We start from the raw sequence: 17,384 nt of genomic DNA, 5'->3' as shown, positions 1-17,384 counted from the left end.
CAGTGCTCTTACAGCCTACCGGGAACATCTCTTCCAAAGGCCTGTGAAACGCAGTTTCTTTGCAAGCCTGATCTGGCTGAAGTAGGACTTCTGCTCTGGGTGTGCCACATTGCCCTAGAGCTGAAAGGCACAACGTGCAGGCTTCTGTCCAAAGGGCGAGTTGGGCCCCACAGCATCTTGCTTCCAGCTCTTTGGGAAGCTAAGAAACAACTCGCTCTGCACAGTGCTCTTACAGCCTACCGGGAACATCTCGTCCAAAGGCCTGTGAAACGCAGTTTCTTTGCAGGCCTGATCTGGCTGAACTAGGACTTCTGCTCTGGGTGTGCTACTTTGCCCTAGAGCTGAAAGGCACAACATGCAGGCTTCTTTCCAAAGGGCGAGTTGGGACCCAGAGCATCTTGCTTCCAGCTCTTTGGGAAGCTAAGAAACAACTCGCTCTGCACAGTGCTTTTACAGCCTACCGGGAACATGACTTACAAAGGCCTGTGAAAGGCAGTTTCTTTGCAGGCCTGATCTGGCTGAAGTAGAACTTCTGCTCTGGGTGTGCCACATTGCCCTGGAGCTGAAAGGCACAACGTGCAGGCTTCTTTCCAAAGGGCGAGTTGGGCCTCAGAGCATCTTGCTTCCAGCACTTTGGGAAGCGAAGAAACAACTCGCTCTGTACAGTGCTCTTACAGCCTACCGGGAACATCTCTTCCAAAGGCCTGTGAAACGCAGTTTCTTCCCATTCCTGATCTGGCTGAAGTAGAACTTCTGCTCTGCCGGGTCCTACATGGCGCTAGAGCTGCAAGACACAAAGTCTTGCCTTGTTTCCGCAAGGGTAGACAAGTCCCTCAGGTCCCGATTCCAGCTCTTTCGGCAGCTAAGAAACAACTCGCTCTGCACAGTGCTCTTACAGCCTACCGGGAACATCTCTTACACAGGCCTGTGAAAAGCAGTTCCTTTGCAGGCCTGATCTGGATGAAGTGGAACTTCTGCTCTGGGTGTGCCACATGGCCCTAGAGCTGAAAGGCACAACGTGCACGCTTCTTTCCAAAGGGAGAGTTGGGCCGCAGAGCATCTTGCTTCCAGCTCTTTGGGAAGCTAAGAAACAACTCGCTCTGCACAGTGCTCTTACAGCCTACCGGGAACATCTCTTCCAAAGGCCTGTGAAACGCAGTTTCTTTGCAGGCCTGATCTGGCTGAAGTAGGTCTTCTGGTCTGGGTGTGCTACTTTGCCCTAGAGCTGAAAGGCACAACGTGCAGGCTTCCTTCCAAAGGGCGAGTTGGGCCCCACAGCATCTTGCTTCCAGCTCTTTGGGAAGCTAAGAAACAACTCGCTCTGCACAGTGCTCTTACAGCCTACCGGGAACATCTCTTCCAAAAACCTGTGAAACGCAGTTTCTTTGCAGGCCTGATCTGGCTGAAGTAGGACTTCTGCTCTGGGTGTGCTACTTTGCCCTAGAGCTGAAAGGCACAACGTGCAGGCTTCTTTCCAAAGGGCGAGTTGGGCCCCACAGCATCTTGCTTCCAGCTCTTTGGGAAGCTAAGAAACAACTCGCTCTGCAGACCTCTCTTACAGCCAACCGGGAGCATCTCTTGCAAAGGTCTGAGAAATGCAGTTTCTTCGCAGGCCTTATCTCGCTGAGGTAGAACTGCTGCTATGCTGTGTCCTACATCGGTCTAGAGTTACAAGGCTCAAAGTCCTGCCTTGACTCCTCAAGGGCAGACAGGCCCCACAGCGTGGGGCTTCCACCTCTTTAGGCAGCTAAGAAACATCTTGCTCTGCACTGGTGTTTTACAGCCTACAGGGAACGAGTCTTACAAAGACCTGTGAAACGCAGTTTCTTCCCAGCCCTGATCTGGCTGAAGTAGAACTTCTGCTCTGCCGGGTCCTACATGGCGCTAGAGCTGCAAGGCACAAAGTCCTCCCTTTTTTCCACAAGGGTAGACAAGTCCCTCATGTCAGCTTCCAGCTCTTTCGGCAGCTAAGAAACAACTCGCTGTGCACAGTGCTCTTACAGCCTACCGGGAACATCTCTTACAAAGGCCTGTGAAACGCAGTTTCTTTGCAGGCCTGATCTGGCTGAAGTGGAACTTCTGCTCTGGGTGTGCAACATGGCCCTAGAGCTGAAAGGCACAACGTGCACGCTTCTTTCCAAAGGGAGAGTTGGGCCGCAGAGCCTCTTGCTTCCAGCTCTTTGGGAAGCTAAGAAACAACTCGCTCTGCACAGTGCTCTTGCAGCCTACCGGGAACATCTCTTACAAAGGCCAGTGAAAGGCAGTTTCGTTGCAGGCCTGATCTGGCTGAAGTAGAACTTCTGCTCTGGGTGTGCCACATGGCCCTAGAGCTGAAAGGCACAACGTGCAGGCTTCTTTCCAAAGGGCGTGTTGGGCCCCAAAGCCTCTTGCTTCCAGCTCTTTGGGAAGCTAAGAAACAACTCGCTCTGCAGACCTCTCTTACAGCCAACCGGGAGCATCTCTTGCAAAGGCCTGAGAAATGCAGTTTCTTTGCAGGCCTTATCTCGCTGAGGTAGAACTGCTGCTATGCCATATCCTACTTCGCCCTAGAGTTGCAAGGCTCAAAGTCCTGCCTTGATTCCTCAAGGGCAGACAGGCCCCACAGCGTGGGGCTTCCACCTCTTTGGGCCGCTAAGAAACAACTTGCTCTGCACTGGTGTTTTACAGCCTACAGGGAACGAGTCTTACAAAGGCCTGTGAAACGCAGTTTATTCCCAGCCCTGATTTGGCTGAAGTAGAACTTCTGCTCTGCCGGGTCCTACATGGCGCTAGAGCTGCAAGGCGCAAAGCTCTGCCTTGATTCCACAAGGGTAGACAAGTCCCTCAGGTAAAACATCCAGCTATTTCGGCAGCTAAGAAACAACTCGCTCTGCATAGGGCTCTTACAGCCTACCGGGAACATGTCTTACAAAGGACTGTGAAACGCAGTTTCTTCCCAGCCCTGATCTGGCTGAAGTAGAACTTCTGCTCTGGGTGTGCCACAATGACCTAGAGCTCAAAGGCACAACGTGCAGGCTTCTTAAAAAAGGGCGAGGTGGGACCCAGAGCATCTTGCTTCCAGCTCTTTGGGAAGCTAAGAAACAACTCGCTCTGCACAGCGCTCTTACAGCCTACCGGGAACATCTCTTCCAAAGGCCTGTGAAACGCAGTTTCTTTGCAGGCCTGATCTGGCTGAAGTAGAACTTCTGCTCTGGGTGTGCTACTTTGCCCTAGAGCTGAAAGGCACAACGTGCAGGCTTCTTTCCAAAGGGCGAGTTGGGCCCCACAGCATCTTGCTTCCAGCTCTTTGGGAAGCTAAGTAACAACTCGCTCTGCACAGCGCTCTTACAGCCTACCGGGAACATCTCTTACGAAGGCCTGTGAAACGCTGTTTCTTTGCAGGCCTGATCTGGCTGAAGTGGAACTTCTGCTCTGGGTGTGCCACATGGCCCTAGAGCTGAAAGGAACAACGTGCAGGCTTCTTTCCAAAGGGAGAGTTGGGCCGCAGAGCATCTTGCTTCCAGCTCTTTATGAAGCTAAGAAACAACTCGCTCTGCACAGTGCTCTTACAGCCTACCGGGAACATCTCTTACAAAGGCCTGTGAAACGCAGTTTCTTTGCAGGCCTGATCTGGCTGAAGTGGAACTTCTGCTCTGGGTGTGCCACATGGCCCTAGAGCTGAAAGGCACAACGTGCACGCTTCTTTCCAAAGGGAGAGTTGGGCCGCAGAGCATCTTGCTTCCAGCTCTTTGGGAAGCTAAGAAACAACTCGCTCTGCACAGTGCTCTTACAGCCTACCGGGAACATCTCTTACAAAGGCCTGTGAAAGGGAGTTTCTTTGCAGGCCTGATCTGGCTGAAGTAGAACTTCTGCTCTGGGTGTGCCACATGGCCCTAGAGCTGAAAGGCACAATGTGCAGGCGTCTTTCCAAAGGGCGTGTTGGGCCCCAAAGCCTCTTGCTTCCAGCTCTTTGGGAAGCTAAGAAACAACTCGCTCTGCAGACCTCTCTTACAGCCAACCGGGAGCATCTCTTGCAAAGGCCTGAGAAATGCAGTTTCTTTGCAGGCCTTATCTCGCTGAGGTAGAACTGCTGCTATGCCATATCCTACTTCGGCCTAGAGTTGCAAGTCTCAAAGTCCTGCCTTGATTCCTCAAGGGCAGACAGGCCCCACAGCGTGGGGCTTCCACCTCTTTGGGCCGCTAAGAAACAACTTGCTCTGCACTGGTGTTTTACAGCCTACAGGGAACGAGTCTTACAAAGGCCTGTGAAACGCAGTTTATTCCCAGCCCTGATCTGGCTGAAGTAGAACTTCTGCTCTGCCGGGTCCTACATGGCGCTAGAGCTGCAAGGCGCAAAATTCTGCCTTGATTCCACAAGGGTAAAGTCCCTCAGGTAAAACATCCAGCTCTTTCGGCAGCTAAGAAACAACTCGCTCTGCATAGGGCTCTTACAGCCTACCGGGAACATGTCTTACAAAGGACTGTGAAACGCAGTTTCTTCCCAGCCCTGATCTGGCTGAAGTAGAACTTCTGCTCTGGGTGTGCCACATTGACCTAGAGCTCAAAGGCACAACGTGCAGGCTTCTTAAAAAAGGGCGAGGTGGGACCCAGAGCATCTTGCTTCCAGCTCTTTGGGAAGCTAAGAAACAACTCGCTCTGCACAGCGCTCTTACAGCCTACCGGGAACATCTCTTACGAGGCCTGTGAAACGCAGTTTCTTTGCAGGCCTGATCTGGCTGAAGTGGAACTTCTGCTCTGGGTGTGCCACATGGCCCTAGAGCTGAAAGGCACAACGTGCAGGCTTCTTTCCAAAGGGAGAGTTGTGCCGCAGAGCATCTTGCTTCCAGCTCTTTGGGAAGCTAAGAAACAACTCGCTCTGCACAGTGCTCTTACAGCCTACAGGGAACATCTCTTACAAAGGCCTGTGAAACGCAGTTTCTTTGCAGGCCTGATCTGGCTGAAGTGGAACTTCTGCTCTGGGTGTGCCACATGGCCCTAGAGCTGAAAGGCACAACGTGCAGGCTTCTTTCCAAAGGGAGAGTTGGGCCGCAGAGCATCTTGCTTCCAGCTCTTTGGGAAGCTAAGAAACAACTCGCTCTGCACAGTGCTCTTACAGCCTACCGGGAACATCTCTTACAAAGGCCTGTGAAAGGCAGTTTCGTTGCAGGCCTGATCTGGCTGAAGTAGAACTTCTGCTCTGGGTGTGCCACATGGCCCTAGAGCTGAAAGGCACAACGAGCAGGCTTCTTTCCAAAGGGCGTGTTGGGCCGCAAAGCCTCTTGCTTCCAGCTCTTTGGGAAGCTAAGAAACAACTCGCTCTGCAGACCTCTCTTACAGCCAACCGGGAGCATCTCTTGCAAAGGCCTGAGAAATGCAGTTTCTTTGCAGGCCTTATCTCGCTGAGGTAGAACTGCTGCTATGCCATATCCTACTTCGGCCTAGAGTTGCAAGGCTCAAAGTCCTGCCTTGATTCCTCAAGGGCAGACAGGCCCCACAGCGTGGGGCTTCCACCTCTTTGGGCCGCTAAGAAACAACTTGCTCTGCACTGGTGTTTTACAGCCTACAGGGAACGAGTCTTACAAAGGCCTGTGAAACGCAGTTTATTCCCAGCCCTGATTTGGCTGAAGTAGAACTTCTGCTCTGCCGGGTCCTACATGGCGCTAGAGCTGCAAGGCGCAAAGCTCTGCCTTGATTCCACAAGGGTAGACAAGTCCCTCAGGTAAAACATCCAGCTATTTCGGCAGCTAAGAAACAACTCGCTCTGCATAGGGCTCTTACAGCCTACCGGGAACATGTCTTACAAAGGACTGTGAAACGCAGTTTCTTCCCAGCCCTGATCTGGCTGAAGTAGAACTTCTGCTCTGGGTGTGCCACAATGACCTAGAGCTCAAAGGCACAACGTGCAGGCTTCTTAAAAAAGGGCGAGGTGGGACCCAGAGCATCTTGCTTCCAGCTCTTTGGGAAGCTAAGAAACAACTCGCTCTGCACAGCGCTCTTACAGCCTACCGGGAACATCTCTTCCAAAGGCCTGTGAAACGCAGTTTCTTTGCAGGCCTGATCTGGCTGAAGTAGAACTTCTGCTCTGGGTGTGCTACTTTGCTCTAGAGCTGAAAGGCACAACGTGCAGGCTTCTTTCCAAAGGGCGAGTTGGGCCCCACAGCATCTTGCTTCCAGCTCTTTGGGAAGCTAAGAAACAACTCGCTCTGCACAGCGCTCTTACAGCCTACCGGGAACATCTCTTACGAAGGCCTGTGAAACGCTGTTTCTTTGCAGGCCTGATCTGGCTGAAGTGGAACTTCTGCTCTGGGTGTGCCACATGGCCCTAGAGCTGAAAGGAACAACGTGCAGGCTTCTTTCCAAAGGGAGAGTTGGGCCGCAGAGCATCTTGCTTCCAGCTCTTTATGAAGCTAAGAAACAACTCGCTCTGCACAGTGCTCTTACAGCCTACCGGGAACATCTCTTACAAAGGCCTGTGAAACGCAGTTTCTTTGCAGGCCTGATCTGGCTGAAGTGGAACTTCTGCTCTGGGTGTGCCACATGGCCCTAGAGCTGAAAGGCACAACGTGCACGCTTCTTTCCAAAGGGAGAGTTGGGCCGCAGAGCATCTTGCTTCCAGCTCTTTGGGAAGCTAAGAAACAACTCTCTCTGCACAGTGCTCTTACAGCCTACCGGGAACATCTCTTACAAAGTCCTGTGAAAGGCAGTTTCGTTGCAGGCCTGATCTGGCTGAAGTAGAACTTCTGCTCTGGGTGTGCCACATGGCCCTAGAGCTGAAAGGCACAACGAGCAGGCTTCTTTCCAAAGGGCGTGTTGGGCCGCAAAGCCTCTTGCTTCCAGCTCTTTGGGAAGCTAAGAAACAACTCGCTCTGCAGACCTCTCTTACAGCCAACCGGGAGCATCTCTTGCAAAGGCCTGAGAAATGCAGTTTCTTTGCAGGCCTTATCTCGCTGAGGTAGAACTGCTGCTATGCCATATCCTACTTCGGCCTAGAGTTGCAAGGCTCAAAGTCCTGCCTTGATTCCTCAAGGGCAGACAGGCCCCACAGCGTGGGGGCTTCCACCTCTTTGGGCCGCTAAGAAACAACTTGCTCTGCACTGGTGTTTTACAGCCTACAGGGAACGAGTCTTACAAAGGCCTGTGAAACGCAGTTTATTCCCAGCCCTGATTTGGCTGAAGTAGAACTTCTGCTCTGCCGGGTCCTACATGGCGCTAGAGCTGCAAGGCGCCAAGCTCTGCCTTGATTCCACAAGGGTAGACAAGTCCCTCAGGTAAAACATCCAGCTATTTCGGCAGCTAAGAAACAACTCGCTCTGCATAGGGCTCTTACAGCCTACCGGGAACTTGTCTTACAAAGGACTGTGAAACGCAGTTTCTTCCCAGCCCTGATCTGGCTGAAGTAGAACTTATGCTCTGGGTGTGCCACAATGACCTAGAGCTCAAAGGCACAACGTGCAGGCTTCTTAAAAAAGGGCGAGGTGGGACCCAGAGCATCTTGCTTCCAGCTCTTTGGGAAGCTAAGAAACAACTCGCTCTGCACAGCGCTCTTACAGCCTACCGGGAACATCTCTTACAAAGGCCTGTGAAACGCAGATTCTTTGCAGGCCTGATCTGGCTGAAGTGGAACTTCTGCTCTGGGTGTGCCACATGGCCCTAGGGCTGAAAGGAACAACGTACAGGCTTCTTTCCAAAGGGAGAGTTGTGCCGCAGAGCATCTTGCTTCCAGCTCTTTGGGAACCTAAGAAACAATTCGCTCTGCACAGTGCTCTTACAGCCTACCGGGAACATCTCTTCCAAAGGCCTGTGAAACGCAGTTTCTTTGCAGGCCTGATCTGGCTGAAGTAGAACTTCTGCTCTGGGTGTGCTACTTTGCCCTAGAGCTGAAAGGCACAACGTGCAGGCTTCTTTCCAAAGGGCGAGTTGGGCCCCACAGCATCTTGCTTCCAGCTCTTTGGGAAGCTAAGAAACAACTCGCTCTGCACAGCGCTCTTACAGCCTACCGGGAACATCTCTTACGAAGGCCTGTGAAACGCAGTTTCTTTGCAAGCCTGATCTGGCTGAAGTAGGACTTCTGCTCTGGGTGTGCCACATTGCCCTAGAGCTGAAAGGCACTACGTGCAGGCTTCTTTCCTAAGGGCGAGTTGGACCCACAGCATCTTGCTTCCAGCTCTTTGGGAAGCTAAGAAACAACTCGCTCTGCACAGTGCTCTTACAGCCTACCGGGAGCATCTCTTCCAAAGGCCTGCGAAACGCAGTTTCTTTGCAGGCCTGATCTGGCTGAACTAGGACTTCTGCTCTGGGTGTGCTACTTTGCCCTAGAGCTGAAAGGCACAAAATGCAGGCTTCTTTCCAAAGGGCGAGTTGGGACCCCGAGCATCTTGCTTCCAGCTCTTTGGGAAGCTAAGAAACAACTCGCTCTGCACAGTGCTTTTACAGCCTACCGGGAACATGACTTACAAAGGCCTGTGAAACGCAGTGTCTCTGCAGGCCTGATCTGGCTGAAGTAGGACTTCTGCTCTGGGTGTGCTACTTTGCCCTAGAGCTGAAAGGCACAACGTGCAGGCTTCTTTCCAAAGGGCGAGTTGGGCCCCACAGCATCCTGCTTCCAGCTCTGTGGGAAGATAAGAAACAACTCGCTCTGCACAGTGCTCTTACAGCCTACCGGGAACATCTCTTCCAAAGGCCTGTGAAACGCAGTTTCTTTGCAGGCCTGATCTGGCTGAAGTAGGACTTCTGCTCTGGGTGTGCTACTTTGCCCTAGAGCTGAAAGGCACAACGTGCAGGCTTCTTTCCAAAGGGCGAGTTGGGCCCAAAAGCATCTTCCTTCCAGCTCTTTTGTAAGCGAAGAAACAACTGGCTCTGCAGACCTCTCTTACAGCCAACTGGGAGCATCTCTTGCAAAGGCCTGAGAAATGCAGTTTCTTTGCAGGCCTTATCTCGCTGAGGTAGAACTGCTGCTATGCCATATCCTACTTCGGCCTAGCGTTGCAAGCCTCAAAGTCCTGCCTTGATTCCTCATGGGCAGACAGCCCCCACAGCGTGGGGGCTTCCACCTCTTTGGGCCGCTAAGAAACAACTTGCTCTGCACTGGTGTTTTACAGCCTACAGGGAACGAGTCTTACAAAGGCCTGTGAAACGCAGTTTATTCCCAGCCCTGATCTGGCTGAAGTAGAACTTCTGCTCTGCCGGGTCCTACATGGCGCTAGAGCTGCAAGGCGCCAAGCTCTGCCTTGATTCCACAAGGGTAGACAAGTCCCTCAGGTAAAACATCCAGCTATTTCGGCAGCTAAGAAACAACTCGCTCTGCATAGGGCTTTAACAGCCTACCGGGAACATGTCTTACAAAGGACTGTGAAACGCAGTTTCTTCCCAGCCCTGATCTGGCTGAAGAAGAACTTCTGCTCTGGGTGTGCCACATTGACCTAGAGCTCAAAGGCGCAACGTGCAGGCTTCTTAAAAAAGGGCGAGGTGGGACCCAGAGCATCTTGCTTCCAGCTCTTTGGGAAGCTAAGAAACAACTCGCTCTGCACAGCGCTCTTACAGCCTACCGGGAACATCACTTACGAAGGCCTGTGAAACGCAATTTCTTTGCAGGCCTGATCTGGCTGAAGTGGAACTTCTGCTCTGGGTGTGCCACATGGCCCTAGAGCTGAAAGGAACAACGTGCAGGCTTCTTTCCAAAGGGAGAGTTGTGCCGCAGAGCATCTTGCTTCCAGCACTTTGGGAAGCTAAGAAACAACTCGCTCTCCACAGTGCTCTTACAGCCTAACGGGAACATCTCTTACAAAGGCCTGTGAAACGCAGTTTCTTTGCAGGCCTGATCTGGCTGAAGTGGAACTTCTGCTCTGGGTGTGCCACATGGCCCTAGAGCTGAAAGGCACAACGTGCACGCTTCTTTCCAAAGGGAGAGTTGGGCCGCAGAGCATCTTGCTTCCAGCTCTTTGGGAAGCTAAGAAACAACTCTCTCTGCACAGTGCTCTTACAGCCTACCGGGAACATCTCTTACAAAGTCCTGTGAAAGGCAGTTTCGTTGCAGGCCTGATCTGGCTGAAGTAGAACTTCTGCTCTGGGTGTGCCACATGGCCCTAGAGCTGAAAGGCACAACGAGCAGGCTTCTTTCCAAAGGGCGTGTTGGGCCGCAAAGCCTCTTGCTTCCAGCTCTTTGGGAAGCTAAGAAACAACTCGCTCTGCAGACCTCTCTTACAGCCAACCGGGAGCATCTCTTGCAAAGGCCTGAGAAATGCAGTTTCTTTGCAGGCCTTATCTCGCTGAGGTAGAACTGCTGCTATGCCATATCCTACTTCGGCCTAGAGTTGCAAGGCTCAAAGTCCTGCCTTGATTCCTCAAGGGCAGACAGGCCCCACAGCGTGGGGGCTTCCACCTCTTTGGGCCGCTAAGAAACAACTTGCTCTGCACTGGTGTTTTACAGCCTACAGGGAACGAGTCTTACAAAGGCCTGTGAAACGCAGTTTATTCCCAGCCCTGATTTGGCTGAAGTAGAACTTCTGCTCTGCCGGGTCCTACATGGCGCTAGAGCTGCAAGGCGCAAAGCTCTGCCTTGATTCCACAAGGGTAGACAAGTCCCTCAGGTAAAACATCCAGCTCTTTCGGCAGCTAAGAAACAACTCGCTCTGCATAGGGCTCTTACAGCCTACCGGGAACTTGTCTTACAAAGGACTGTGAAACGCAGTTTCTTCCCAGCCCTGATCTGGCTGAAGTAGAACTTATGCTCTGGGTGTGCCACAATGACCTAGAGCTCAAAGGCACAACGTGCAGGCTTCTTAAAAAAGGGCGAGGTGGGACCCAGAGCATCTTGCTTCCAGCTCTTTGGGAAGCTAAGAAACAACTCGCTCTGCACAGCGCTCTTACAGCCTACCGGGAACATCTCTTACAAAGGCCTGTGAAACGCAGATTCTTTGCAGGCCTGATCTGGCTGAAGTGGAACTTCTGCTCTGGGTGTGCCACATGGCCCTAGAGCTGAAAGGAACAACGTACAGGCTTCTTTCCAAAGGGAGAGTTGTGCCGCACAGCATCTTGCTTCCAGCTCTTTGGGAACCTAAGAAACAATTCGCTCTGCACAGTGCTCTTACAGCCTACCGGGAACATCTCTTCCAAAGGCCTGTGAAACGCAGTTTCTTTGCAGGCCTGATCTGGCTGAAGTAGAACTTCTGCTCTGCCGGGTCCTACATGGCGCTAGAGCTGCAAGGCGCAAAGTTCTGCCTTGATTCCACAAGGGTAAAGTCCCTCAGGTAAAACATCCAGCTCTTTCGGCAGCTAAGAAACAACTTGCTCTGCATAGGGCTCTTACAGCCTACCGGGAACATGTCTTACAAAGGACTGTGAAACGCAGTTTCTTCCCAGCACTGATCTGGCTGAAGTAGAACTTCTGCTCTGGCTGTGCCACATTGACATAGAGCTCAAAGGCACAACGTGCAGGCTTCTTAAAAAAGGGCGAGGTGGGACCCAGAGCATCTTGCTTCCAGCTCTTTGGGAAGCTAAGAAACAACTCGCTCTGCACAGCGCTCTTACAGCCTACCGGGAACATCTCTTACGAGGCCTGTGAAACGCAGTTTCTTTGCAGGCCTGATCTGGCTGAAGTGGAACTTCTGCTCTGGGTGTGCCACATGGCCCTAGAGCTGAAAGGAACAACGTGCAGGCTTCTTTCCAAAGGGAGAGTTGGGCCGCAGAGCATCTTGCTTCCAGCTCTTTGGGAAGCTAAGAAACAACTCGCTCTGCACAGTGCTCTTACAGCCTACCGGGAACATCTCTTCCAAATCCTGTGAAACGCAATTTCTTTGCAAGCCTGATCTGGCTGAAGCAGGACTTCTGCTCTGGGTGTGCTACATTGCCCTAGAGCTGAAAGGCACAACGTGCAGGCTTCTTTCCAAAGGGCGAGTTGGGCCCCACAGCATCTTGCTTCCAGCTCTTTGGGAAGCTAAGAAACAACTCGTTCTGCACAGTGCTCTTACAGCCTACCGGGAACATCTCTTCCAAAGGCCTGTGAAACGCAGTTTCTTTGCAGGCCTGATCTGGCTGAAGTAGGACTTCTGCTCTGGGTGTGCTACTTTGCCCTAGAGCTGAAAGGCACAACGTGCAGGCTTCTTTCCAAAGGGCGAGTTGGGCCCCACAGCATCCTGCTTCCAGCTCTGTGGGAAGCTAAGAAACAACTCGCTCTGCACAGTGCTCTTACAGCCTACCGGGAACATCTCTTCCAAAGGCCTGTGAAACGCAGTTTCTTTGCAGGCCTGATCTGGCTGAAGTAGGTCTTCTGGTCTGGGTGTGCTACTTTGCCCTAGAGCTGAAAGGCACAACGTGCAGGCTTCTTTCCAAAGGGCGAGTTGGGCCCCACAGCATCTTGCTTCCAGCTCTTTGGGAAGCTAAGAAACAACTCGCTCTGCACAGTGCTCTTACAGCCTACCGGGAGCATCACTTCCAAAGACCTGTGAAACGCAGTTTCTTTGCAGGCCTGATCTGGCTGAAGTAGGACTTATGCTCTGGGTGTGCTACTTTGCCCTAGAGCTGAAAGGCACAACGTGCAGGCTTCTTTCCAAAGGGCGAGTTGGGCCCCACAGCATCTTGCTTCCAGCTCTTTGGGAAGCTAAGAAACAACTCGCTCTGCACAGTGCTCTTACAGCCTACCGGGAACATCTCTTCCAAAGGCCTGTGAAACGCAGTTTCTTTGCAGGCCTGATCTGGCTGAAGTAGAACTTCTGCTCTGGGTGTGCTACATTGGCCTGGAGCTGAAAGGCACAACCCGCAGTCTTCTTTCCAAAGGGCGAGTTGGGCCCCACAGCATCTTGCTTCCAGCTCTTTGGGAAGCTAAGAAACAACTGGCTCTGCAGACCTCTCTTACAGCCAACTGGGAGCATCTCTTGCAAAGGCCTGAGAAATGCAGTTTCTTTGCAGGCCTTATCTTGCTGAGGTAGAACTGCTGCTATGCCATATCCTACTTCGGCCTAGAGTTGCAAGGCTCAAAGTCCTGCCTTGATTCCTCAAGGGCAGGCAGGCCCCACAGCGTGGGGCTTCCACCTCTTTGGGCCGCTAAGAAACAACTTGCTCTGCACTGGTGTTTTACAGCCTACAGGGAACGAGTCTTACAAAGGCCTGTGAAACGCAGTTTATTCCCAGCCCTGATCTGGCTGAAGTAGAACTTCTGCTCTGCCGGGTCCTACATGGCGCTAGAGCTGCAAGGCGCAAAGCTCTGCCTTGATTCCACAAGGGTAGACAAGTCCCTCAGGTAAAACAACCAGCTATTTCGGCAGCTAAGAAACAACTCGCTCTGCATAGGGCTCTTACAGTCTACCGGGAACATGTCTTACAAAGGACTGTGAAACGCAGTTTCTTCCCAGCCCTGATCTGGCTGAAGTAGAACTTCTACTCTGGGTGTGCAGCATTGACCTAGAGCTCAAAGGCACAACGTGCAGGCTTCTTAAAAAAGGGCGAGGTCGGACCCAGAGCATCTTGCTTCCAGCTCTTTGGGAAGCTAAGAAACAACTCGCTCTGCACAGCGCTCTTACAGCCTACCGGGAACATCTCTTACGAAGGCCTGTGAAACGCAGTTTCTTTGCAGGCCTGATCTGGCTGAAGTGGAAATTCTGCTCTGGGTGTGCCACATGGCCCTAGAGCTGAAAGGAACAACGTGCAGGCTTCTTTCCAAAGGGAGAGTTGGGCCGCAGAGCATCTTGCTTCCAGCTCTTTGGGAAGCTAAGAAACAACTCGCTCTGCACAGTGCTCTTACAGCCTACCGGGAACATCTCTTACAAAGGCCTGTGAAACGCAGTTTCTTTGCAGGCCTGATCTGGCTGAAGTGGAACTTCTGCTCTGGGTGTGCCACATGGCCCTAGAGCTGAAAGGCACAACATGCACGCTTCTTTCCAAAGGGAGAGTTGGGCCGCAGAGCATCTTGCTTCCAGCTCTTTGGGAAGCTAAGAAACAACTCGCTCTGCACAGTGCTCTTACAGCCTACCGGGAAAATCTCTTACAAAGGCCTGTGAAACGCAGTTTCTTTGCAAGCCTGATCTGGCTGAAGCAGGACTTCTGCTCTGGGTGTGTTACATTGCCCTAGAGCTGAAAGGCACAACGTGCAGGCTTCTTTCCAAAGGGCGAGTTGGGCCCCACAGCATCCTGCTTCCAGCTCTGTGGGAAGCTAAGAAACAACTCGCTCGGCACAGTGCTCTTACAGCCTACCGGGAACATCTCTTCCAAAGGCCTGTGAAACGCAGTTTCTTTGCAGGCCTGATCTGGCTGAAGTAGTTCTTCTGGTCTGGGTGTGCTACTTTGCCCTAGAGCTGAAAGGCACAACGTGCAGGCTTCTTTCCAAAGGGCGAGTTGGGCCCCACAGCATCTTGCTTCCAGCTCTTTGGGAAGCTAAGAAACAACTCGCTCTGCACAGTGCTCTTACAGCCTACCGGGAACATCTCTTCCAAAAGCCTGTGAAACGCAGTTTCTTTGCAGGCCTGATCTGGCTGAAGTAGAACTTCTGCTCTGGGTGTGCTACATTGGCCTGGAGCTGAAAGGCACAACCCGCAGAGTTCTTTCCAAAGGGCGAGTTGGGCCCAAAATCATCTTGCTTCCAGCTCTTTGGGAAGCTAAGAAACAACTGGCTCTGCAGACCTCCTTTATAGCCAACTGGGAGCATCTCTTGCAAAGGCCTGAGAAATGCAGTTTCTTTGCAGGCCTTATCTTGCTGAGGTAGAACTGCTGCTATGCCATATCCTACTTCAGCCTAGAGTTGCAAGGCTCAAAGTCCTGCCTTGATTCCTCAAGGGCAGGCAGGCCCCACAGCGTGGGGCTTCCACCTCTTTGGGCCGCTAAGAAACAACTTGCTCTGCACTGGTGTTTTACAGCCTACAGGGAACGAGTCTTACAAAGGCCTGTGAAACGCAGTTTATTCCCAGCCCTGATCTGGCTGAAGTAGAACTTCTGCTCTGCCGGGTCCTACATGGCGCTAGAGCTGCAAGGCGCAAAGCTCTGCCTTGATTCCACAAGGGTAGACAAGTCCCTCAGGTAAAACATCCAGCTATTTCGGCAGCTAAGAAACAACTCACTCTGCTTAGGGCTCTTACAGTCTACCGGGAACATGTCTTACAAAGGACTGTGAAACGCAGTTTCTTCCGAGCCCTGATCTGGCTGAAGTAGAACTTCTACTCTGGGTGTGCAACATTGACCTAGAGCTCAAAGGCACAACGTGCAGGCTTCTTAAAAAAGGGCGAGGTCGGACCCAGAGCATCTTGCTTCCAGCTCTTTGGGAAGCTAAGAAACAACTCGCTCTGCACAGCGCTCTTACAGCCTACCGGGAACATCTCTTACGAAGGCCTGTGAAACGCAGTTTCTTTGCAGGCCTGATCTGGCTGAAGTGGAAATTCTGCTCTGGGTGTGCCACATGGCTCTAGAGCTGAAAGGAACAACGTGCAGGCTTCTTTCCAAAGGGAGAGTTGGGCCGCAGAGCATCTTGCTTCCAGCTCTTTGGGAAGCTAAGAAACAACTCGCTCTGCACAGTGCTCTTACAGCCTACCGGGAACATCTCTTACAAAGGCCTGTGAAACGCAGTTTCTTTGCAGGCCTGATCTGGCTGAAGTGGAACTTCTGCTCTGGGTGTGCCACATGGCCCTAGAGCTGAAAGGCACAACGTGCACGCTTCTTTCCAAAGGGAGAGTTGGGCCGCAGAGCATCTTGCTTCCAGCTCTTTGGGAAGCTAAGAAACAACTCGCTCTGCACAGTGCTCTTACAGCCAACCGGGAGCATCTCTTGCAAAGGCCTGAGAAATGCAGTTTCTTTGCAGGCCTTATCTCGCTGAGGTAGAACTGCTGCTATGCCATATCCTACTTCGGCCTAGAGTTGCAAGGCTCAAAGTCCTGCCTTGATTCCTCAAGGGCAGACAGGCACCACAGCGTGGGGCTTCCACCTCTTTGGGCCGCTAAGAAAAAACTTGCTCTGCACTGGTGTTTTACAGCCTACAGGGAACGAGTCTTACAAAGGCCTGTGAAACGCAGTTTATTCCCAGCCCTGATCTGGCTGAAGTAGAACTTCTGCTCTGCCGGGTCCTACATGGCGCTAGAGCTGCAAGGCGCAAAGTTCTGCCTTGATTCCACAAGGGTAAAGTCCCTCAGGTAAAACATCCAGCTCTTTCGGCAGCTAAGAAACAACTCGCTCTGCATAGGGCTCTTACAGCCTACCGGGAACATGTCTTACAAAGGACTGTGAAACGCAGTTTCTTCCCAGCCCTGATCTGGCTGAAGTAGAACTTCTGCTCTGGGTGTGCCACATTGACCTAGAGCTCAAAGGCACAACGTGCAGGCTTCTTAAAAAAGGGCGAGGTGGGACCCAGAGCATCTTGCTTCCAGCTCTTTGGGAAGCTAAGAAACAACTCGCTCTGCACAGCGCTCTTACAGCCTACCGGGAACATCTCTTACGAGGCCTGTGAAACGCAGTTTCTTTGCAGGCCTGATCTGGCTGAAGTGGAACTTCTGCTCTGGGTGTGCTACATTGGCCTGGAGCTGAAAGGCACAACCCGCAGTCTTCTTTCCAAAGGGCGAGTTGGGCCCAAAAGCATCTTCCTTCCAGCTCTTTTGTAAGCGAAGAAACAACTGGCTCTGCAGACCTCTCTTACAGCCAACTGGGAGCATCTCTTGCAAAGGCCTGAGAAATGCAGTTTCTTTGCAGGCCTTATCTCGCTGAGGTAGAACTGCTGCTATGCCATATCCTACTTCGGCCTAGCGTTGCAAGCCTCAAAGTCCTGCCTTGATTCCTCAAGGGCAGACAGGCCCCACAGCGTGGGGGCTTCCACCTCTTTGGGCCGCTAAGAAACAACTTGCTCTGCACTGGTGTTTTACAGCCTACAGGGAACGAGTCTTACAAAGGCCTGTGAAACGCAGTTTATTCCCAGCCCTGATCTGGCTGAAGTAGAACTTCTGCTCTGCCGGGTCCTACATGGCGCTAGAGCTGCAAGGCGCCAAGCTCTGCCTTGATTCCACAAGGGTAGACAAGTCCCTCAGGTAAAACATCCAGCTATTTCGGCAGCTAAGAAACAACTCGCTCTGCATAGGGCTTTAACAGCCTACCGGGAACATGTCTTACAAAGGACTGTGAAACGCAGTTTCTTCCCAGCCCTGATCTGGCTGAAGAAGAACTTCTGCTCTGGGTGTGCCACATTGACCTAGAGCTCAAAGGCGCAACGTGCAGGCTTCTTAAAAAAGGGCGAGGTGGGACCCAGAGCATCTTGCTTCCAGCTCTTTGGGAAGCTAAGAAACAACTCGCTCTGCACAGCGCTCTTACAGCCTACCGGGAACATCACTTACGAAGGCCTGTGAAACGCAATTTCTTTGCAGGCCTGATCTGGCTGAAGTGGAACTTCTGCTCTGGGTGTGCCACATGGCCCTAGAGCTGAAAGGAACAACGTGCAGGCTTCT

Source organism: Equus caballus, unplaced genomic scaffold (genome assembly GCF_041296265.1).
Source record: "Equus caballus isolate H_3958 breed thoroughbred unplaced genomic scaffold, TB-T2T unassigned-0002539, whole genome shotgun sequence".
Classification (NCBI taxonomy): domain Eukaryota; kingdom Metazoa; phylum Chordata; class Mammalia; order Perissodactyla; family Equidae; genus Equus; species Equus caballus.
This window is presented reverse-complemented; position numbering follows the sequence as displayed.